This window comes from Bos taurus, chromosome 13 (assembly GCF_002263795.3).
Source record: "Bos taurus isolate L1 Dominette 01449 registration number 42190680 breed Hereford chromosome 13, ARS-UCD2.0, whole genome shotgun sequence".
NCBI classification, from domain to species: Eukaryota; Metazoa; Chordata; class Mammalia; order Artiodactyla; family Bovidae; genus Bos; species Bos taurus.
The window spans coordinates 76,357,823-76,380,839 of NC_037340.1; the positions used below are offsets into that span (position 1 = coordinate 76,357,823).

Consider the following 23,017-nt stretch of genomic DNA (forward strand, 5'->3'; position numbering starts at 1 on the left):
ATTGAGATTTCTCCCGGCAATCTTGATTCCAGCTTGTGTTTCTTCCAGTCCAGCATTTCTCATGATGTACTCAGCATATAAGTTAAATAAACAGGGTGACAATATACAGCCTTGACGTACTCCTTTTCCTATTTGGAACCAGTCTGTTGTTCCATATCCAGTTCGAACTGTTGCTTCCTGATCTGCATACAGATTTCTCAAGAGGCAGGTCAGGTGGTCTGGTATTCCCATCTCTTTCAGAATTTTCCACAGTTTATTGTGATCCACACAGTCAAAGGCTTTGGCATAGTCAATAAAGCAGAAATAGATGTACTTCTGGAACTCTCTTGCTTTTTCCATGATCCAGTGGATGTTGGCAATTTGGTCTCTGGTTTCTCTGCCTTTTCGAAAACCAGCTTGAACATCAGGAAGTTCACGGTTCACATATTGCTGAAGCCTGGCTTGGAGAATTTTGAGCATTACTTTACTAGCATGTGAGATGAGTGCAATTGTGCAGTAGTTTGAGCATTCTTTGGCATTGCCTTTCTTTGGGATTGGAATGAAAACTGACCTTCTCCAGTCCTGTGGCCACTGCTGAGTTTTCCAAATTTGCTAGCATATTGAGTGCAGCACTTTCACAGCATCATCCTTCAGGATTTGGAATAGCTCAACTGGAATTCCATCACCTCCACTAGCTTTGTTCATAGTGATGCTTTCTAAGGCCCACTTGACTTCACATTCCAGGATGTCTGGCTCTAGGTCAGTGATCACACCATTGTGATTATCTGGGTCGTGAAGATCTTTTTGTACAGTTCTTCTGTGTATTCTTGCCATCTCTTCTTAACATCTTCTGCTTCTGTTAGGTCCATACCATTTCTGTCCTTTATCGAGCCCATCTTTGCATGAAACATTCCTTTGGTATCTCTGATTTTCTTGAAGAGATCTCTAGTCTTTCCCATTCTGTTGTTTTCCTCTAATTTTTTGCATTGATTGCTGAAGAAGGCTTTCTTATCTCTTCTAGCTATTCTTTGGAACTCTGCATTCAGATGTTTATATCTTTCCTTTTCTCCTTTGCTTTTCGCTTCTCTTCTTTTCACAGCTATTTGTAAGGCCTCCCCAGACAGCCATTTTGCTTTTTTGCATTTCTTTTCCATGGGGATGGTCTTGATCCCTGTCTCCTGTACAATGTCACAAACCTCTGTCCATAGTTCATCAGGCACTCTATCAGATCTAGGCCCTTAAATCTATTTCTCACTTCCACTGTATAATCATAAGGGATTTGACTTAGGTCATACCTGAATGATCTAGTGGTTTTCCCTACTTTCTTCAATTTAAGTCTGAATTTGGCAATAAGGAGTTCATGGTCTGAGCCACAGTCAGCTCCTAGTCTTGTTTTTGCTGACTGTATAGAGGTTCTCCATCTTTGGCTGCAAAGAATATAATCAGTCTGATTTTGGTGTTGACCATCTGGTGAAGTCCATGTATAGAGTCTTCTCTTGTGTTGTTGGAAGAGGGTGTTTGTTATGACCAGTGCATTTTCTTGGCAAATCTCTATTAGTCTTTGCCCTGCTTCATTCCATATTCCAAGGCCAAATTTGCCTGTTACTCCAGGTGTTTCTTGACTTCCTACTTTTGCATTCCAGTCCCCTGTAATGAAAAGGACATCTTTTTTGGGTGTTAGTTCTAAAAGGTCTTGTAGGTCTTCATAGAACCGTTCAACTTCAGCTTCTTCAGCACTACTGGTTGAGGCATAGACTTGGATTACTGTGATATTGAATGGTTTGCCTTGGAAAGGAACAGAGATTATTCTGTCATTTTTGAGATTGCATCCAAGTACTGCATTTCGGACTCTTGTTTCGGACCAGCCATGGTGACAGTTCTCCTTTCTCTATAATATTCCCAACACTTGAATTTATTGGGTCTATAATTTCCCCAACACTTGAATTTATTGGATTGTGAGATTTTTGCCAACCTGGTGGGTTTTACATGGTATCTCATTATGGTTTAATTTACATTTCCTGAGTACCATGAAGGTAGAGAATCTTTTCATACTTTTTAAAAATTATTTAAAAAATTTGTCATCAAATGCATTTCTTTGCTGTGCCACACAGCATGTGGGATCATAGTTCCCCAACATGGGATCAAACCCAGGCCCCGTGCATTGGAAACTTGGAGTCTTAACCACTGGGCCACCAGGGAAGTCCTGAGAATCTTTCCATACTTCTCTTGGCCATTCATTCCCATTTCCTCTTCAGCCAAGAGCTAGCTCAAGTCTTTGTCTATTTTCTATTGGGTTGTTGGAATTTTTGTCTTTTTCATTTTTGAGGTGTTTCTTCATATATTCTGGATATTGATCCTGGTGACGTGTGTATGAAAAATTTTGGTTCCAATGCACCAGGATCAACCTGAAGAAAGCTTTTGTTAGCTTGCCAGAAAATACTGAGGGACCTAAAGGCTGTTGGGAAGGGCAGGACCTGGGAGAAGGGGGAGGACTCAGGCAGAGTGGAAAAGTGAGTAAGACGCCCCCAAAACTTCTAACCCAGCAAAACATGGTTCTGGGGGAGCAGCAGCCACTCAGAGGTCCCCGCTTTTCCTGCCCATGTCTATGTGTCTGTGAAGAGAAATCACTGTGATGGCCAGTCTGCTGCCAACTCAGGCCCGGGGCACAAGACCATCCCACTTAGTAATTTCTCAGTCTCTCCCTTCAGCAAATGGAGGGACATTGATTCTAGAACTTCACCCCTTTAGTCAAGAGATTCCTCCAAGTCTCTGGGTTTTGTCATTCAGGTATGCTTCTATTCACTCATGCATCCACTTGCTCGCTCACTCACTCATTCATTCCCCAGGTGTCAATGGAGTGTCTGCTGCACGTCTGACCAGCTCTTAGCACTGGGAACAAAGCCATGAACAAAACAGAAAAGTCCCTCCTGGAGGAGCATCCATCGTAACACAGAGATGAAGGCTGACGTCAATCGGTAAAAGAAACAGTGTGACGGGGGCTGCTTGGTGCTTTGGTGAGAAATACAGTAGGGAGGTGACTGAAGGCATGGGATATGGTTCAGTTCAGTTCAGTTCAGTCACTCAGTCGTGTCCAACTCCTTGCGACCCCACGAACCGCAGCATGCCAGGCCTCCCTGTCCATCACCAACTCCTGGAGCTTACTCAAACTCATGTCCATCGTGTCAGTGATGCCATCCAACCATCTCATCCTCTGTTGTCCCCTTCTCCTCCTGCCTTCAATCTTTCCCAGCATCAGGGTCTTTTCCAATGAGTCGGTTCTTCACATCAGGTGGCCAAAGTATTGGAGTTTCAGCTTCAATATCAGTCCTTCCAATGAAAATTCAGGACTGATTCCCTTTAGGATTGACTGGTTGGATCTTCTTGCAGTCCAAGTGACTCTCAAGAGTCTTCTCCAGCACCACAGTTCAAAAGCATCAATTCTTTGCGCTCAGCTTTCTTTATGGTCCAACTCTCACATCCATACATGACTACTGGAAAAACCATAGCTTTGACTAGACGGACCTTTGCCAGCAAAGTATGTCTCTGTTTTTTTAATATGCTATCTAGGTTGGTCACAGCTTTTCTTCCAAGGAGCAAACGTCTTTTAATTTCATGGCTGATGTCACCATCTGCAGTGATTTTGGAGCCCCCCCAAATAAAGTCTGTCATTGTTTCCATTGTTTCCCCATCTGTTAGCCATGAAGTGATGGAACAGGATGCCATGATATTAGTTTTCTGTTGTGGGGGTGTGGGAGGGGTATTATTTTAAAGTGGGGTGAGGGAGGCCCTCTGAGAAAGCGACAGAGAGGGAGCAGCCCTGAGAGTCTCTGGGGAGGAGCTTTCATGCGAAGACCCCGGGGTGGGCGTGGAGCTGGGTTTCAGCGTCACCAGAGAGGAGGGAGGACGGGGTCCGGGTCAGGGGAACCAGAGCTGTGAGGAGGGGCCGGGTCAGGAAGGGCCCGCGTCAAGGGAAGGACGTGGCTTCTCTGTCGGTGGAGCCGCCGAGGGTTTAGAGCAGAGGGTGGCAGCGCCTGGCTCTGCGTTTCTCCTCCGAAGCCTCAGCAGCACGCGCGTCTTGGACACGACGGGCCTCCGCAGTCCCGGGTCCCAGGCCGGGCTCCGGCCAGGCTGCTGGCCGCCCGCTCCAGGCCCGGGGGCTGCTGGCCCGGGGCCCCCTCTGCCCGGCCTCGCGTTCGCTGCATTTCTCACGTCCATCCGCTCCCCAGTCTGGCCCGTGTAAGGGCCTCATTACACCAACGGCTCATGAAGCATCTTTTTAAAGGTTAATGGTCACTGGCGAGGGAACAAAGGGCCGCTGGGCATCTCCGCCTCTTTGATGATGTGGAGTTTTCAATTAAGTGAAAACGGGAGGCGTGTCTCCTCACAGGTGCCTGGTCTGAGCACCAAGCAGCCAAGGCGGCCGCGGGGTGTCTCGAGGCTGGAACCGTCAGGCCAGGTGAGCCACAGGCGCTTTGCAGAGGTGACTCCCAGGCGAGGGAGGGTCAGATCACCCCGCTCCTCCGCCTGCTCCCACAGGGGAGCTCTGTGAATGGAGAGGTGGTTCTGGAGGCTTTCGCCAGCTGGCCCGGAAGCCCCGGGAGGGCAGGGTAAGGGCTGGTCTCGGGGTTCATTGAGCTGGTGCCCAGCTCCTCTGGCCACGGAGAGGGGAAAGGCAAGTCGGAGGCTGGAAAGGGCGGAGGCTGTGAAGCCAGGAACCGTGACAACTCAGCAAGGGGGTGGAGGGAGCACTGAGGGGTGGGTGGGGAATGGGCAGGTAGGGAGGGGTGGCAGGCACGGCCCTAAGGGATGCTCCTCCTTGTGACCTTCTCCACTGTGGCGTTTGGTTAGAAATATCTCATTGGGCATTGTCGTTGTTCAGTCACTCAGTCGTGTTGGACTCTTTTTGACCCCACGGACTGCAGCACACCAACCTTCCCTGTAGTTCACCAACCCCTGGAGTTTGAAGGTATTGATTAGGAAGGACCTTCCTCTTTCTACAATTGAGGCTCACGTGACCATCTCGTTTTACCAGAAGTATTTCACGAATAGATGTGTGAATGAATAAATGACTAGCTGGTCTGATTTTTAGCAGATGCAGAGCAAATTATGGCCACTTGACTAAGGAGAATATTCAAGAGAACTGGCTCTTTCCTCAGGACAGGGGCAGGCTATTTCCTCTAGGACCCTCAGTTTCCCTGTGCGTAAAATGGAAGATGATCTAAATGATCTTAAAGGATATCTCAGGAGATAAGCACCAGAGACTGGGCTGTGTGTCTTGCAAAGTCCTAAGGGAAAGAGGGGAAAGTCCTGTTACTCCACAGGGCGAAGGACACCCACCAGGACCCTCACCTGGAGCAGGTGTGCCTTGGAATTCTTCCTTGTCTGTTTCTTCCCTCACTGGGCCTCCTGGCTCCTGCCTCCCTCTCCAACCTCAGCTTTCTACCAAGTAGGTTACAGCCACAGTGAGCATGACAGGGACTCCAAATCACAGTGGCTTCCATCAGTTTCTTTCTTTTTTTGCATGAAATCCAAGCCCTTAGGGTGATTCTTCTCTGTAGTGTTCAGGGTCTCAGGCTCCTTCCACTTTGCTGCTGTGTCATCCTCGGGGTGTGGCTTTTCGCACAGGGTGGATCCTGTCCCCGTGGCCAGCCAGCAGGGAGGGGGAGAGGGGATGGATGGGCACAAGCCTTTGCTTTCCTTTAAGGGTAGGGCTCAGGACCTAGGCACACAGCTCTCTTCCCCATTGGCCACAAGCCAGTCACATGACCACCCCTGACTGCAAGGGAGGCTGGGAAGTGCAGTCTCCATTCTGCCTGGCTGTGTGCCCAGAAAAGGCTGTTACTGGGAGGGGACAGTGGACATGGGAGACCATATCCCAGTTGGCTCATGTTGCTCTGGTCTGGGGTGACCAGCTGTCCTGCTTTGCTTAGGACTGAAGTGTTTGAAGTGTTTCCTTGGATCCAGGACTTGCAGTGCTGAATCTGGGATACTTATAGGAAACCAGAGAACTTGTCCACACCAGCTTCTTTCTTCTCCTCAAAGGGGCCCAAAAGGCCTCAGGGCCTTTGCATATGCTGTTACTGTTTTCCTGGAACACACTTTCCACAACTTCTTCCATTCAGAAAGGATTACTGGGTGCCAGTCTTATGTATGAGCTGCTGTTTTAAACACTGCATGCCAGGAGCAGAGTGAAAATTCCAGCCATGCTTTTAACATGACAAGGATAATTCTTTCTACTCCTCCCTGATCACTTTGGTTTCTAAATCTCTGTGGTTTAGTGGTTTTATTATCGGCAGCTCTGAAGGGAACACCTCTTTCCCTAAGGCTGTGGCTGAGGTCTTGCACAGTCTGATAAATTTTATATTAATAATAATCTGAAAGAAGAACATGTATTAAGTTCTAAGATTATGATCAAGGAAACAAGGATTTTGAAGAGATGTGTAAACCTAATAATAGGAAATGTGGGGTGGAGAAAGTTTTCGTTAAATAGAACCACACCACCTCTTGGGTGAGTTCATTGGTACAATCTTTCTGGAGGGCAGTTTAGCATCATGTAGCAACTGCAACAAAAAATGCATAACTTTAGGCCCCAAGGTCCATTTATAGGAATTTATCCAATGAAATAATAAGAAAAATATGCACAGTGGATCCCTAAAGATTTCTGTAAGAGGAGAGAAGTATAACAGTCTAAATATCTGTTCGCAGGGGAGCAGAGACTTTTATCCTCTGCCCCAATATTAGAATGCACTTCAGATGAGCAAACAGAGGCACAGAAAGAGTAAGCAACTCACCCAAGGTCACACAGCAGGAAGTGACAGAGGTGGATTTGAACCAGCGAGGTGACTCCAGAACTCATGTTTTCCTCTAGTTTGCCCTGCCACCTCCTAGGCCTCAAAAAGACTTGAGAATGTCTTCCTGGGAACAATTTAGAGATTTCTCTGGGAGGCAAGAGGATGGAGCAGGACTCAGAGGTCTGGGACCCAGGTCACGGGGCCAAGAACACCCAGATCAGGTGGGAGGCCTGTGGTGGCCTAGACTGCTGGCTGGCCCCAGGTGGCCAGGGTGGAACCAGCTCCGCCACCCCCCTCCCTGGGTTGGGGGCTGTATCCTTTCCTTCCCCACACCCAATCCTCCGAGCCTGAAGCCCAGTCCCAAGGCCTCCAAGCATAAGACCGCTCAAGAAGGAAAACCTGCCCTTGTAGCTGGAATCAGGTGAAATATGGCTGTAAATCAGCCTATCAGAAACCAAAAGGCCGTGTCACAAGCACAGTTAGGGAGGCTGTCGCTGTCAGCTGAATGGAAATGGTGGAGAGAGAGATGGCGTCTGTTCAGAGGGACGAGAGGAGGGACCGTCATGGGGGATGGAAGGGGGACAGGCCTGCCCCCAGCAGACACGTCGTCCTGCAGAGAACCGGCCCAGGATGGGGAGACTCAGACTAGTGAGGATGCAGCGCACCCCTGGCACCAAGCTGGTGAGCTGGCAGGGGCTCAGGAATGTCAGGAGCAGTCTGCGATCGTCACACCTGCCGCCCACGTGTGCCAGGAGAGAAGCCACTGCCTCTACCTCCGAGGGCCGTTGTGGGCAGGGAGCGAGGGCATGCACGGGGGGCCCGGGGCACCTGCCATGGCAAAGTCAGCTGATGGTACCTGTGTGGCGGGCTCAGAGCAGCTCTTGCTGAGGACGTCACAGCGGGTAGCTGCCTGCTCCTCTGGGCGAGGGGTTGTCTGCCTGCTCCTGCGAGCCTGGTCCTGAGTGTAGGTCAGCATGGGTCCTGGATTCTTGGGAAGAGGTGGCTGGGCCCAGCTCAGGCCTCCCTTGGGGGCCTGTCCCCCATCAGTGTCTGGGGGGCTGCTCCTGGTGGGCTCAGGGCAGGCCGGGGTTCTGCCTTCTGGTCTGTGCCCCCAACTCCAGGCCCCACCTTGCCAGCTGCTGGGCAAACCCTGGAGCAGTGACCTCTCAGGGTCCAGTGGGCACAGCCCTCCTGCCCCGGCCCCGACTGCAGAAGGAGAAAGAGGGTGAACACCCCCCGCCCCCGCCAACACATTGTAGGACAAATGGCTTCTGGCCCAACACACCCACAAGCAGATGTGTCTGGTGCTGAATTGATCGAACTGCAGGTTGTGATGCATTAGTGGGTCTTGAAATCAGTTCAGAGGGTGGAGCCCTGCACTTGAAGTCCACCCTGGAGTGAAGTAGACAAGATGCTGAGACAGCAGAGGGCGTGGTCTGCAGTGAGGGGAGGCTGCTGGGGAAACTTCTCTGTTGTCACATGGACAGGGGTGAGTGTGTGGGGGCACCGTGGGAATGTGTTTCTCACTGTGGTTATTAAAATGTGCTTGACCAATGCTCACAGCCTCAGGGTCACATGACAGGTAAGTCATCCCGGGGGCCCAGGGGGTCTGGGCTCTTTTGAATCTGGGAGGAGACTGTAAAGCCTGGGAGATGCAGGTGGTGAAGAATGGGCCATGGAGATGGCACCGGGGCAGGTGCAGCTGTGAGTCCTGCCCTTCCCTCCTGGGTTAAGCAGCCCCAGCCTGTGGTCACTACTCTGCAGCCCGTGTCCCGCTTTCTGCTCTTCCCAGCACCCGTCAGGTCAGATGCCACTGCCGTGTTTTCGGCTCTTGTTTCTCTTCTGTCGGCCGCCCTGGAGTCGGATCCCGGTTCCCTCGTGCACCCCAGCGTGAGCCCAGTGCACAGTAGGGGCGCTCTGAGGGCTGGGAGGTCCCCTCACCTGTCGTGAGGATGTCTGCTATGGGGGTGGTCTGCGGCGCAGGGGTGAGCCCCAGAGAGCCTTTCAGCAGGGTGGGCTCCTCTTCCGAAAGTCCCTGAGTGCCCTGCTGCACCCACTGGGTGCCCCCTGCCCAGCTTCCTGCTGTGGTCCTTGTGTCACCCTTGAGGGTCCCAGCAGCCAGGCTGGGCTCTGGGGGAGCCCCTGAAACTAGAGGTGCTAGGAGCTCACGCCCCTGGGGGGCCCTGGCCTGATGGGACCACGCCCCGCCCTGCCAGCTGCCCTGCCTGTTTGTGCTGCTGGGCTGGGCTCTGTTCGTCCAAGCAGGTGACTTGCTGGTGGTGGGCATGCGCCCTGCCCTGAGAACCTCAGCCCGCCTTCTGACCGAGCTCTGGGGCCGGGCTCCACTGGCACAGACAGGCCCTCGGCTATTCCTAGAGAAATGGGCAGAATATGCATCGCCTCCATCCTTCCCAGTCTCCCTGCCCCCCTTACCGGTATTGTTTGGGGTCACCCTCCAGATAAAACTCTTGGACTCGAAGCCTTGTCTCAGGGTTGGCTGCTGGCGAAACCAAAACTGGCCCATAGGGTGGAGGCCTTGCTTCTGGTCTGTCTGCATCTGAGGGTATGGTGTATGTATATGTATGAATGTGAATATCTTCCCTGGATTGAGGTGGATTTACAAGACAAAAAAAGTGGGTACAAACCAGTGTCAAGGGTTTTATAAGGCAGGTGGCAAGGACGCGATTCTCATTCCATCATCCATAATGGAACGGGGGGAGGGGGCCTGCAGGACAAAATGAGGAGGGTAGCGGGAGGGGAGGAGGGTGGACGGAGGGGAGGGGGGAGACGGGGGGGATGGGTGCGTGAGAGAGATGGAACGAGAGGGTCTTGACAGGGGCAGGGCAGCTTCCTCAGCACTGGGTCAGCAGCTGCCCTGACTCAGAAGCACGAGCTGTCCATGCAGGGACCCCTCTGGGCTCTCGGTCTCTGTTAGAACAGGACAGGCGGCCAGCAGATCCTTGGGGCCATTCAGTTTTCATTCCATTTGTGTGGGGCCTGGGCACACGTGCGTGCAGACTTACACACATGTGCGCACACTCGTACATACATGCCTTCTCTCACCCCCACACACTGGCCACTCAGACACAGCAAGTCAGGTCATTAAGATGCGAGGCCCTGCCTCCACCTCCTCGCAGAGCCCATGTGACCCCGCTGATCAGAGGAGACCACAGGTCCTGAGGGTGAGCCCTGGCATCGGGCCACGGCTCTCCATGGCAACCCAGCTACCTGTTTGCAAGTTTAAAAGCTCCAGGCTTACAGGAGCTCTCATGTTAATTCATGCAGATCAGCTGTTCACTAGTCAGAGCTCCCACTGTTAAGTGAGGCAGCGGGGCACACAATTGGTGTGTGTGTGTGTGTGTGTGTGTGTGTGTGTGTGTGTAGGGGTGTGTGTGTGAGGGGAGGTGAGTCTGGTGCACAGTTAGGATGAGGGTTTGAGGGCAAAATACCGTGAAAAAATACGGCCAGTAGTAATTGGATTACGGTGGTTGATTGCTTTCAAAGTACTTACCGTGGTGTATTAATATTACATCTGGTGACTTCTGGAGTGTCTCGCTGATAGAATGTGGGCTGTCAGAAGAAAGAACACCGTTGCAAATCTGATCAGATCTCCCCTGTGGTCCTGAAATCGCTGGAGAGGGGATTCACATCCAGGTATGAGATGTGGGAGAAAATCCCACCAAGTCTAAAGAGGTCGGCGGTGCAGGTGGGGATCAGGTGGTGGAGAACCCGGGGCCCGTGTGGCGGGACTCGAGGTCTGTGTCCTCGCCCTCTGGGTGTGGGACAGGGTGGGAGGTGGGGCTGGGGAGAAAGTGGTGGCGATGGAGAAAGCTGGAGAGAAATGGCCACGTGTGGTTCCTCTGTCTACAGCGGGTCTCAACCTGATGTCCCGCAGGTGACACAGGAGTGACGAGGGCTTGACCCAATCAGCCAGCAGCCAGCACTTCCGAAGGGATCCCACTTGCCAGACATGTTCCAAACAGGTCGCAGATATTGACTCAGTGAATCCCCCCGCCCTGCAGGGTGGGTGCTGTTACAGCTTCCCGTGGAGGGGGATACCCAGGGAGGGAGGAGACTGCAGGACACACAACCAGCAAGGGGCCTGTGGACAGAGCAGCTCAGGGGTCTGGGGGGCAGGTCCCGGGTCTCCATGTGGGGGCGAGAGGGAGGGGTGGGGACTGGGGCAAGCTGCAGAGCTCGAGCCTGTCTGGAGGCCTGGACTTGGGGCCGCCACGTGCTGCCAGGGGAGGGTCTGGGCCCAGGTGGCCCCTCTCCTGAGACCTTAAGAGAATCAGATTCCCAAGGAAATCTCAAGGTTTTCGCATGTTGACAATAGATTCACTTTTTCCCAAAAACACAGGAGGGATGAACTAGACACCTTCCTGGCTGGTTTTGGTCCACGGTGTAAACTCTGACTCACAGAAAATCATTCTGCAAAGTCGTGAGCATCAGGGCATGTTGGTGCTGGGCTGGGTGGTGTAACATGAGGGCTTTTCCCCCAAGACTGAGTGGTGTTCAGGGGGCACTGCCCAGCAAGCTATGCTGCTCGGAGGGACATCTGCTCCATCCCCCTGGGGGCCGAGGGGGGCTCTCTGCAGGGGAGGGGTGGGGCCCAGGGTTACAGGGACGCCGGGCCAGGCCCTGTCCTGAGGCAGCCCACAGCCCTGGGGTGGACACGACCTCCACTTTCCAGGGGTTGCCCTGGCGGCTGGAAGGCCAGGTGAGGCTGGGCTTGTTTCCACGCAGCCTCCGTGCTGGGGAGACGTCATCCTGTGGGCCCTGCCCTCCCCCAGCCTCTGGGGGAGTCCTAGGACCCCCAGGCCTGTGAGTATTTGCCTCTGTAGCTCCGCCTCCAGGCAGACCACCACCCTTCCCCTCAGGCCAGGGCAGGGTCAGGTTCAGGACATTGTCCTTCTGCCCTCTCCCCAGAGGCTGGTTGTGGGCCCCACGGAACCGTCTCCCCCTCCTGAAAGGGTCACTTTAAGAATGCCGGGGGCCAGGTTTTGGCGTCTGAGGAGCTCCCTAAGCTCCCTGGGACCAAAGCGATCCTCTTTTGTCAGCTCTGATGGGGACAACTGACCCCTGTGCTTTAATCAGGAGGGGACACGCTAAGCTGTGGCCTCCTACAGGGCTGCATACACGTCCATTAAGTCCGCCCGTGCACTCTCTTGCTCCCTGCAGCCCACGAGGCCCCCCACCCCCGTTCCGAGGCCAAGGGGGCGCCCCCCAGCCCCAGCCCTGACTCTGGAGTCCAGAACAGCGGCCAAGAGAGAACGCCCATCAGCCAAGATTCCTGGCGGCTGCTCAATACAGCAAATTATTTCTTGCAAATTACTCCTTCAGACCTAAATCTGGGCAGGACTATGCAAGTTCAGGGGTGTCTATTATCTGCTACTTCCAGGCGCCCCGGCGCATCTGAGTGCAAAGTGCTCGTCTGCGGGGGGGGGGGGGGGGGGGGCGGGGGAGATGCTCTGGAAATTGTGGCTGCTGCTGGGATTGGCCGGCACCTCCTCTTCTGCTTCTCGACCCCTGATGGAAGATGGTCCTGGGCGGGAGGAGGCCTTGGCGTCTTCTCCTGTGTCTCCGGGAGCCTGATGGAGTGATTCAAGCACCGTTTACACAGGCGGTGTCCCGGCTCTCCCCATCCTGAGGGGCGAGGGGGAGGGCCGAGGGGGAGGGGCGAGGGGCGAGGGGCGAGGGGCGAGGGGCGAGGGGCGGCCGTCTGAGGCCGCGCACGGGCACAAAGGGGGCTCGGGTGTGCGGGACATGCAGTGGGGCACTGTGCCCGGCCCGCTTCCCCTTGCCCCGTCTCAGTGTCTGAAGCCCCGGGGACCCCCCACCCCCTCTCTGTGTGTAATCTGCAGTTTTGGGACCCTGTAGGGCTGGGTGGAGGTGGCAGAGTACAGGTTAAATGGGGAGAATAGGGGCGGGGCAAGCACAGGGGTAATTAATTTTCCGTGAAGTGTTGCCGGGCTGCCGCTCAATTCTTCGCTATAAAAATGTAGGCACAGGTTCTAGGGAAACAGATGTTCTGGTGCCGACTGGGTTTGTCTTTCATGTCCACCCTTGGCCCATCATGTTGGACATCCCGGTCTGTTAACATTGGTTTTGGGGATCCCGTGGAACAGGCTGGACTTTCCTACCAGCAGCAATGGTGGATACATGGGCTTGGGGTCAGGTGCTGTGCTGTGGGCGTTAACCCACTTCATCCTTACAGCAGCCCCGTGAGGTGGGTGCATGATAATCTCCTGGAGATAAGGAGATGGGCGTAGAGAGATCTCACCCAGCTAGGAAGTGGCAGAGCTGGGATTTGGACCCAGGCAGCCCGGCACCAGGGTCTTTGCTCTTAATCACTCCTTCCAGGGGCTGCTGATGACCGCCAGGCTGCAAGGGCAGGGACTTTGTGTGGGGGCAGGTCGAGGCTGGGTCTCCATGGGTCCTACTGGGCCCGCTGGGATGGCAGGTGGGCTGTGACTGCCTCTGCTGGGGCCCCATCCCTGACCGCTTCCATAATCCACTCCTCCTCCTCCTCCAGGACTCAGGTCCGGTGTCCCCTCCTCCTTCCCTGAGTCCCTGTTCAGGTCCACCCCCCGCCCGCCGCTCCATCACTTCGGCTGGTTAAACTTCTTCCCAGTACACATCTTGTGCTCTGGAATTGTCTCCAGTGCTGCTTTGACTTCTTGCTCATTGTCTGTCTCCTGTCTTGAGGGCAGGGTCTGCAAGGGCAGGTCTGGGGTCATGGCTGCCTCCCCAGGGCCCGGAACTATGTGGGGCTTGATGGTGGGTCCCTTTTTTCCAATTCTCACATTTGGTCGTAACTGCCTATTTTTGCAGGGTTGCACGCTCACGAAGTAACATCCACTTCTTTGCACGTGTCGCCATCAGTAACGGAATACTTGCAGGCAGCCTAGCTCGGACCTAACCCGTTTGCCATGCTTGTCAGATGGCGCCATGGGGGTGGGGTGGTTCCCCCTTGTCCTTCTCAGACGTTCTAAGACATTTTAAGAGCTAGATTTGCATGCAAACCCAGTGATCGGAAATGAATTGGGAGTTTTCAGTTGTTACAACGTGTGGGGTAGAGATCAAGATCCTTCAGTGCCCGGGACAGTCCCTTACAATGAATCGTGCTGTACAAAGTGCCAAAAATGTCCCCTGCTGAGACACTCTGACCAAGACCAGATTAGAAATGGAAAGCGTGATGAGTGTTCATCCCCGGTAAGTTTTTCTTCTTTCCAAATATTCAGTCAATAAACCTTACAGACAGGGAGGCTGGTCCCCGGGGTGGGGGACCTTGTAGAGAAGAGTCTAGTCCTGGAACAGCCAGATGAGGCTGCAGGAGCCGAAAGACCCAACAGCTCCAAGCTCCCAGTTCTGGTGGATGGAACTCGCCGGGGGCTCCAATTACTGTGGGGAGAGGGAGCCACGCTCCTTTGGGTAAACCTGTTGCGCTCAAACCCCGGAGGCCTTCCCAATTGCTCCCCGGCCACAAGGAGTATGTCCTGCCTCCCCGCACACATGTCTTGGGGATCAGGGCTTTCTGAGAGCATCTCCCTGGGAACTCGGGGATGAAAAACATCCTTCTGCTTGCTACCAAGGGTCCTCACTCAATCGAACATCATGCGCCCAGTGGCTCTGGCCAGCCCCTTTGGTCGCCCTCCTTCTCCTCTTTCTCCACATCCAGTCCAGCAACTCAGCCATCTCCATGGCACTGCCTCTGGAAGGCACCTCGCATGGCTTCACTTTGCTTTATTTCCCGGCCTCTCCCCATCACCAGTCACCCTTGCCTCTTGGCTGCCTCGTTGGTATCCCCATTTCTACTCTGGGGGCACTCAGTAGCCAGAGGGTGGTGGCTTAGTCGCCAAGTCGTGTCTGACTCTATTGTGACCCCACGGACTGTAGCCCACCAGACTCTTCTGTCCTTGGGATTTCCCAGGCAAGAATACTGGAGTGGGTTGCCATTTCCTCCTCCAGGGGATCTTCTCAACCCAGGGATTAGACCTGCTTCTCCTGCACTGGCAGGCGGACTCTTTACCACTGAGCCACCAGGGAAGCCTTGGAAGAGAGCAAATCACACCCTGGTTTTCTACTGCTCGAATTGCTCTTCTGACATGTATGTTGCAATTCACTGTGGTCTCTCCCTGCCTCTGGAAGCTTTCTCTACTCTGGTCACACAGGCCTCGTTCTTTCTTGGACACTCAAGCCCCCTCCCCACTCAGGGCTTTTGCTGTACTGTCCCCATCTGAAACGCTACTTCCCTGGTTCTTGGCACTTCAAGCTCCTACTCATTTTTCAGGTCTCAGCTAAAAATACACCTCCTCCATGAAGCCTTCCTTGACTCCCTCGTCTGCAGAGGTCTCCGTCCCCTCTTTACTGTGCGGCCCACCACACCCATCTTATTCTCTTCATAGTGTTACCAAACGAGGTTCATTTGCACAATGCCTGGCAAGTGCTGGGATTTGCAGCAAAGAAAGGGTTTATTCATAAGGCCGCCAAGGAAGGAGATCGGAGAACAAGTGTCAGACCCACCTCCCCAAAGGCTGGGGCTCAGGGTATTTATGGGATAATAGAGCTGGGAGGTCCTACGTGTGGGAGCCTGGGAAAAGGTGATTGGAATTAAGAAAAATTTATAGTTCTCATTATAGTTCTGCACAGGCATAACTAAGCTACGGATCTCTTCACGGGACACGTGTTCAGTAACAGGCACTTAGCACCATCTGAGGAAGGAGTTTTCAGCTCTCTGATGTCGAAAGGTCACCAAGCAGACACTCACACGTGCCCAGTTGGAGGGTCAGGGATCCTGACCAGGCTTCCCCAGCTCAGCTAGAACTAGATGCGGCTGACTCCAAGTTCCTGGCAAACACCTTATTGTTTCGGCTACATGCAGCTTGGAGGACATGCCAGTCTTTTGTAGCAACAATTAAAATGGCCTTGAATAGTGAAGGCAGGTTCTGGGTGTGATGGACTGAAGTGATGACTACCCACGGTTTCCATAGCATGATGACTACCTGTAATTGTCATATCTGTCACCCCAATAGGATGTCCAGTCCCTGAAGACAGAGACCGTGCTGCCTCATTCACGATTGCAGCATTAACAGGTTTAGTCACTATTTGGTGAATATGCGCTCAGTCGCTCAGTCACGTCCAACTCTTTGCAGCACCATGGACGCAGCCCACCAGGCCCTTCTGTCCATGGGGTTTTCCAGGCAAGAGTACTGGACGGGTTGCCATTTTCTCCTCCAGGGGATCTTCCTGACTCAAGGATTGAACCAGCATCTCCTGCGTCCTGTGGCAGGGGGATTCTTTACCACTGGGTCACCTGGGAATCGCATTGGGTGAATGGATAGTAATAATAATCACGAATATATCCTGGGTGCTCTATGCCACCACTGTTCCAACCCTTTTAAGTATGAAACTCATTTAATTCCACCAGGACTCTGGGAGAAAGGCTACAGTCGCGGTCTCCAGTGTGCCAGGCAGAGCGGACAGCAAGTGAGAAGGCCCAGAGGAGGGAACAGGCCCGGAGAATTGAGCGGCCAGAAATGAGGCCAGTGTGCATGAGGCAGAAGGAACAGGGAGAGTGGTGGGTGATGGGGACACGGAGAGACTTCACCAACAGCAAGAAGAACAGAGTTATTACTGCAATGACAGAGGTGGGTTTTTTTAAGTCTCTATCCTCTTTGAGTCCAGCCCGGTGCACCAGAGACAATCCCGGCTTTCCAAGAGGGCTCACCTTCTCCCTTAAATCTCCATCAGCTTCGGCAAGTTGTCTGTGTGGTTGTGACTTCTCTGTTGATCATCGGCTATTGCAGATTTATTAACATACGTCTTCTTGATTGAAGAACCAGAGTGTTTTGGGGTCAAACGGGGCTGCTGACTAACCATCATTACCTTAACATATGCATTCTTTCTCATTGTTAAGGAATGTAGGCACCATACTTTCATCTTTAAAAAACAAGTTAAGTAGAACTTGATTTCTCTATGGAAACAGGACCCTGAGGGAAATACATGTTTTACAGTTCCAGCATCTGGGGCAATAATTTCCACATTCCCTTTTGTTTGTATCATGCATTACACTTTGCAAAAATATTTTCTCCTGCACAAGTTTATGTGAGCTCGTTGAAATGTGTGCAAGGTATGCACATGTCACCCGTGTTGATAATTCTTTTCCTAATCGAATTAAAAAAAAAAAAGAAAGAAAATGCCTGCCAGTCCTCATCCGGGCGTATTTTCTGGAAAGCACAATTTAACTCATGCTTCTACTCTTTCCTTGTCTCACATTTCATCGTTTCTTTCTCCATAGTGTGTGTTTAACCCTCTACCTGGATTCTCCTTCTGCACCTTTCATTCATAAACGTTCCCTCTACCTGGATTCTCCTTCTGCACCTTTCATTCATAAACGTGGCGGCGCGTGTCCATCACCTTCGTTCTTCTGGAAGCACTGCGCTGATTTCATTTTGGGTGAACACTCCCTCCTCTCTTCAATTTATGTGCCAGAGTTGACCTGCTGGCCTCCAGCTAGCCTCGGCAAGCGCTGCCTTCTCCCTCTCCCCCCTCCCCCCGCTCCCTTAGGTCAAAGTGACTCCTGATGGCAAGTGAATTTCAACGCCAGACTTGGTTTGATTTACTGGAAAGACCACCTCTCTTTTCTCAGGACTGGTTTCTGTGAGAATCTAAACCAGGCTACAGAACAGAGAGATCCTGCTTGTGCATGAGGTCAATACAGAGGGAAACAGCCAAACCTTGGAGAGAAATGGAGTCTTAAAGACTTGACTTGAGCTCCTGGATCCAGCCATGCCTGAAGTCATTCCGCTTAGAGCGGGTTTTCTCAACCTCAGAACTGTAGACAGTTTGGGGTTAGATACTTCTTGTTGTGAAGGGTTTTCCTGTACATTATAGGATGTTTAACAGCAGGTGCCAACAGCACCCTGCTTCCTCTCCCTCCAGTGACAGCCAAAAATGTCTCCATACATTGCCAAGTATCCCTGGAGCAGGGGGCAGATTACCTGTGTTAAGAATCACTGCCTTCGATTGCCTGTAAGTTATGTGGGTCAGTAAATGTCCTTTTATGCTAATTCCTTCTGTGTTTCTGCTTGTCTCCAAGGGGCTTTCAGCTCAAAGGAAAGCTTGACCCCTAGGATGCAGGGGGACATTTAATAAAAGGGGCTGGGTGGTGGCAATGAATGATGGGATACCTGTTGCCAAGAAGCCGGTTCTAGACTGAGCTGAGCAGTGTTCTAGTCCGCAGCTCTACTTTCAGGGGGTGAGAGAGAGCCTCAGACCTCAGCCTGCTGGTGATGAGAAAATGCCTAAGACAGCCTCCCAGGGAGAGAAGGAGGCAGTGGGGTGCAGTGGCCTGGGGGCACCTCCCACAGCCTCCCAGCCTCTCGTGTTCCAGGAGGGTCATAAGGCACTCTGCTAAGTCTGAGATGAACTGCCCTCCCAGCCTTGACTTTGAGGCATGCAAGACCCCCAGGGTGCCATGGTGTCAAGCCCCCCTGCAGCTGTTACAGAAAGGTGATGTCTGTGGGCGATTCAAGGACTGTTTTACCACTGTAATAACCAGTCCCAAACGTGTACAGGCCCTTCAATTGTCTGCAAAAATAAATGGGGGAAAAAGTCACTGATGCAAGTAGATTCTTCCAAATATCTAAATATTTGGTATTTTGGAGGCCTGTCTTGCCTGGAAATCCTTCCCTTTCTCCCCATGGCCGATGTTTCAACTGAGAGACCCTAACCCAAGGAATGTTCTGGCATTTCATTGGTTTAAATTGGAATGAAGCTGGCAATGTGATGGTGGTCCCGTCTCAGGTCAAGAGAACGGAGAGAGAGAGAGAGAAGAAAAGAAAAGGCAGGAAATGCAAGAGGTGGGCAGGTGAGGCACTGATCCCTGCTGTTTAGGAAGGAGCAGGAGACCCGAGCCTGGGCCCGCCTTAGACTCAAATCTCCTTTTTTTTCTAGGGGAGACCCCAATTTGCCACCATCTTTGCTGAGGGCAAGATTGAGACCCCAAAACTTCTGTCCTTTGCTGGGAACTCCTACACTCACTGCTTCCTTGATCTTGGAATGAATTCAGGGCTGGGATGGAGGTGAGGCAGGTGAAGCACAAAAAGCTAGGGTAGTCAAGATAAATATGATTTTAATGCAATATTAAAAAATAAAAATCGATGTCCCCCAAATCCTTAAGGAACAAAACACCAAATTTTAAAATAAAGACTGGATCTGTTGTTTTACTAGGAATTAAAATTTGAGATGTCTGCCTTAAATTTCCTGGTTGCTCCACTAATCTTCTTTTTAAGTATTAGAATGAGAACCGTGGCTTCATAAACGAACAGGCAAAAAAACCTTCAGAATCCAATTTATATCAGAAACAAACCTGTGGTTTCTTTCCCAGAAAACGAACCAGATTTTCACAATATTTTATGAGCTGAATAGATATTATGTCTGAGTTGATGAAAATGCCCAATAGAGTTCGTTGACAACAAGAACAATCAAAATAATCCAACCTTAATCCCAATTGCAAATCTTTTAGGGTTTATAAATCTAACCACCAAAATTCTTGCAGTCAACTCAGGATCCTCACTTCCTTGGGCCTAAAGGACCCTCCCCGTATCTTCTGACACATTTCAGAAGTGAGGAGTGCTTCTCAGGTTTGCAGAAACCCAGGAAGAAAACTCATTTTCTGATCTGAACGGAGGTGAAAGGCATATCTTAACAGTGCATTTCAAATGCATTGACGTTCATCACAGAAGCATCTACAGTTCGTACATTATTTAGAAAGCTGCAGGAGAGGGAATAATAAATGCAGAATATGCGAGCGATTCATTTTGATTTCTCAAAAATGCAACCCAGCCAGAGAGAGCTTCACAAAAGATCTGAAGCCAAAATAAAATCTCTGCTGTTAGCAAAGTCAAGGCACTAAAGAGACAGAGAATGAAGCAAAAAAAAAAAACAACCCAAAAACGAAACAACAACCCCCCCGAAATTTGACCTGAAAAAAAAAATCGAGCATTTAAGTTTTTTAAAAGGTGGAGGAGATGCCGTCCAAGGGGGTCTGAGGGTAAGAAAACTGTTGTGAAAAACGGGAATTCTGTGCCCGGAGCTGCTCGCGGCTCTGATCCTGGAGTGTGAAATTAGCGACTGAAGGCAGATTTCACAGGCACTTCCGAGGAGCGTGTTGGTGGATTTGTGACAGGGCCGCTCCGCCAAGTCCTGCCCACTTGCAAGCTGCTGTCATGATTCATGCAAAGCACAGATAATCCTGAGTGTCTGGAGCGCTTTGCATTTATATTGAACGCAGCTTCTCTCCTTCCTACAGAGCAAGTCTAGTGCCGAGTGCAGGCGGGTGGAGGGTGGCAGGGAGCACCTACTGGACCGGCATTCTCACGGCACTCCTATGCATTCTATCAAGAAAAAAACCTATCCAGACCTAGACACTGTCATCCTGAGTGAAGTAAGTCAGATAGAGAAGGAGAAATATCATATGACATCCCTTAAAGGAGGAATCTAAAAAGAAATGATACAAATGAACTTACAAATCAGAAAGAGACTCATGGACTTAGAGAATGCTAGGGGCCGAGGTAGGGTGGAGATGGAATGCGGGGAAGGGGCAGTTAGGGAGTTTGGGATGGATATGTACACACCGCTATATTTAAAATGGATAACCAACAAGGATCTACTGTTGGAATTCTGCTCAATGTTATGTGGCAGCCTGGATGGGAGGGGAGTTTGGGGGAGAATGTATACATGGATATGTATGGCTGAGACCCTTCACTGTTCCCCTGAAACTTTCTGTATAGTCAAAGCTATGGTTTTTCCAGTAGTCATGTATGAATGTGAGAGTTGGGCCATAAAGAAGGCTGAGCCCTGAAGAATTGATGCTTTAGAACCATGGTGCTGGAGAGTCCCTGGGACAGCAAGGAGATCAAACCAGTCAATCCTGAACAAAATCAACCCTGAATATTCATTGGAAGGATTGATGCTGAAGCTGAAGCTCCAATACTTTGGCCACCTGATGCAAAGAGCTGACTCATTTGAAAAGACCCTGATGCTGGGAAAGATTGAAGGCAGGAGGATAAGGGGACGACAGAGGATGAGCAGGTTGGATGGCATCACTGACTCAATGGACATGAGTCTGAATAAACTCTGGGAGATGGTGAAGGACAAGGAAGCCTGGCGTGCTGCAGTCCATGGGGTTGCCAGAGTCAGACACAACTTAGCAACTGAACAACAACAACCCAATACAAAATAAGAAGTTGTTTTTTTTAAAGAAAAAAAAAATCATCCGGACAGATTTCATTCAGTAGAAATGTTGCGAAAATGTATAGTAAATAGGAGTGTGGTTAAAAAGTGTTAAACCTTAAAATATCTCCCAGGGCAACAAGGACTTCTGAGTCTGGGTTTCAGGTCTGAGACAACGGATGACTCTATCAGAGTCCCCCTCCCCACCCCACCCCTCCAAAACCACCTCTGAAGGTTCTGCTCGGCCATGAAAGCTTTTAAAGAGAAACAGAAAGTAATCTCCGTCCTTGAGGTGGGGGCAGAGTCGCTTTGATCCCCCCACTGCGTGCAGTCCTGTCAGCTCCTCGTGGTCTTCCTCTGGATGCTCTCTTGTTCACACAGTTTGTTCAGGAGATTACTGAAGGGGAGGCCAGGGAAGAGGTCTGCTCACGTGCTAATGACCTAGTCTTCATTTCTACTGCTTTGATCTGTGGAGAGAACCGACAAGTTAGGCAAAGTATTGTGAGATTCAAAGATCCAGAAGGTGTGCTTGGGCTGGAGATAAGTAGAGCACAGGAGAGCCTGGCTTAAAAGTTAGTTTGCTGTTGTTGTTTTTGTTCAATCTCCAAGTCATGTCTAACTCTTTTCAAACCTGTGAACTGCAGCACACCAGGCTCCCCTGCCCTTCACTATCTCCTCAAGTTTGCTCAAACTCATGTGTTGGTGATGCTATCTAACCATCTCATCCTCCGCCGCCCTCTCCTCCTAAAAGTTGGTGACAATACAATTTTGTTAAAGTGACAAATGCTTCTTGCTGAGGGTGGCTTCCTGCAAAGAGCTGCTTTCATGGACTGTTTTATTCACTTTGGGGCATGTTATGTTTTCTAAATAAAGCCCAACATCAGTTATTAGGAAATCAGTCCCCTTTCAAATGAAAAATTCTCTCTTTCACAGCCTTCTTGGGGATGGTAAGTGTTTGGCGTCTCCCAAACCTGGTTTGAACTTTGCACACTCTTTGGTAAAGACCCTGCCCGCCAATGCCAATGCAGGAGATGTAAGAGGCACAGGTTTGACCCCTGGGTCAGGAAGCTCCCCTGGAGAAGGAAATGGCAACCCACTCCAGCGTTCTTGCCTGGAAAATCCCATGGACAGAGGAGCCTGGTGGGCTACAGTCCATGGGGTCGCAGAGTTGGACTACTAAAGCGACTTAGCACACACGTGGAAAATTTGAGATAAAATAACAGCCCAGAGCTCTTCACACCCTGTAAATCACTGTAGATTAGGATGCCTTTGAGATTAATAACAGAAACTCACACTCAAACTGGCTTAAACAATCACAGAATATGGTGTTTCCCATCAGTCGAAAGGTTAATCAGCCCCTGAAGATATCTTTTTATAATAAAAAAATTTTAATTTATTTTTGGTTGTGCTGGGTCTTCATTGCTATGCAGTGACACTCTCTAGTCGCAGTGGCTTCTCCTGTTGCAGAGTATAAGCTCTGGGGAGCAGGGGCTCAGTAGTTGTACGTGGGCTGAGTTGTTCCATGGCATGTGGGATCTTCCCAGACTAGGGATCGAACCCATGTCCCCTGCATTGGGAGGCAAATTCTTCACCACTGGACCACCAGGGACATCCTGATGATGTCTTAAAAGATCAGATTCTTTCCTTCTCTTCACTGTCCTTGGGGTTGACTTCAGCCTGAGGCTGGAAATCCTCCTGGGTAGGGGAGGCCTTTGGTGTCCAGAAATCAGGTCAAAAAAAGCTTTGGAAGTTTCTCAGAAGATCAAGCAGGACCTTTCCTAGAAAGTACCAGCATCTTGCTTTTCCTGCCCCCAATCGTATGACAGGTCTGCTCCTGACCAAGGTATGGTCAAGGGAAATGGGTGGGGTCACCCTTAGACCAGCACTCTAACTGGGGTGGAGTGGGGCTGGCTTCTCTGCATCCCATGGGTTGGCAGGGGAACCCAGGGTTCCTGAGGTCTTGTGAGTCTGGATTGTACTTGCTGTGGGTGTCCACAATGTCCACTACT

At 51.2% G+C, this 23,017-nt stretch overlaps 1 long non-coding RNA gene across 1 annotated transcript; it reads left to right on the forward strand.

The window, feature by feature from the left end:
• Positions 1 to 9,531: 9,531 nt before the first annotated feature.
• LOC100847661 (uncharacterized) lies at positions 9,532 to 21,061 on the forward strand. Its single transcript, XR_001501757.3, has 3 exons — positions 9,532 to 10,424; positions 16,201 to 16,420; positions 17,422 to 21,061. It is a non-coding gene; the product is annotated as an uncharacterized lncRNA (long non-coding RNA).
• Positions 21,062 to 23,017: the final 1,956 nt, after the last annotated feature.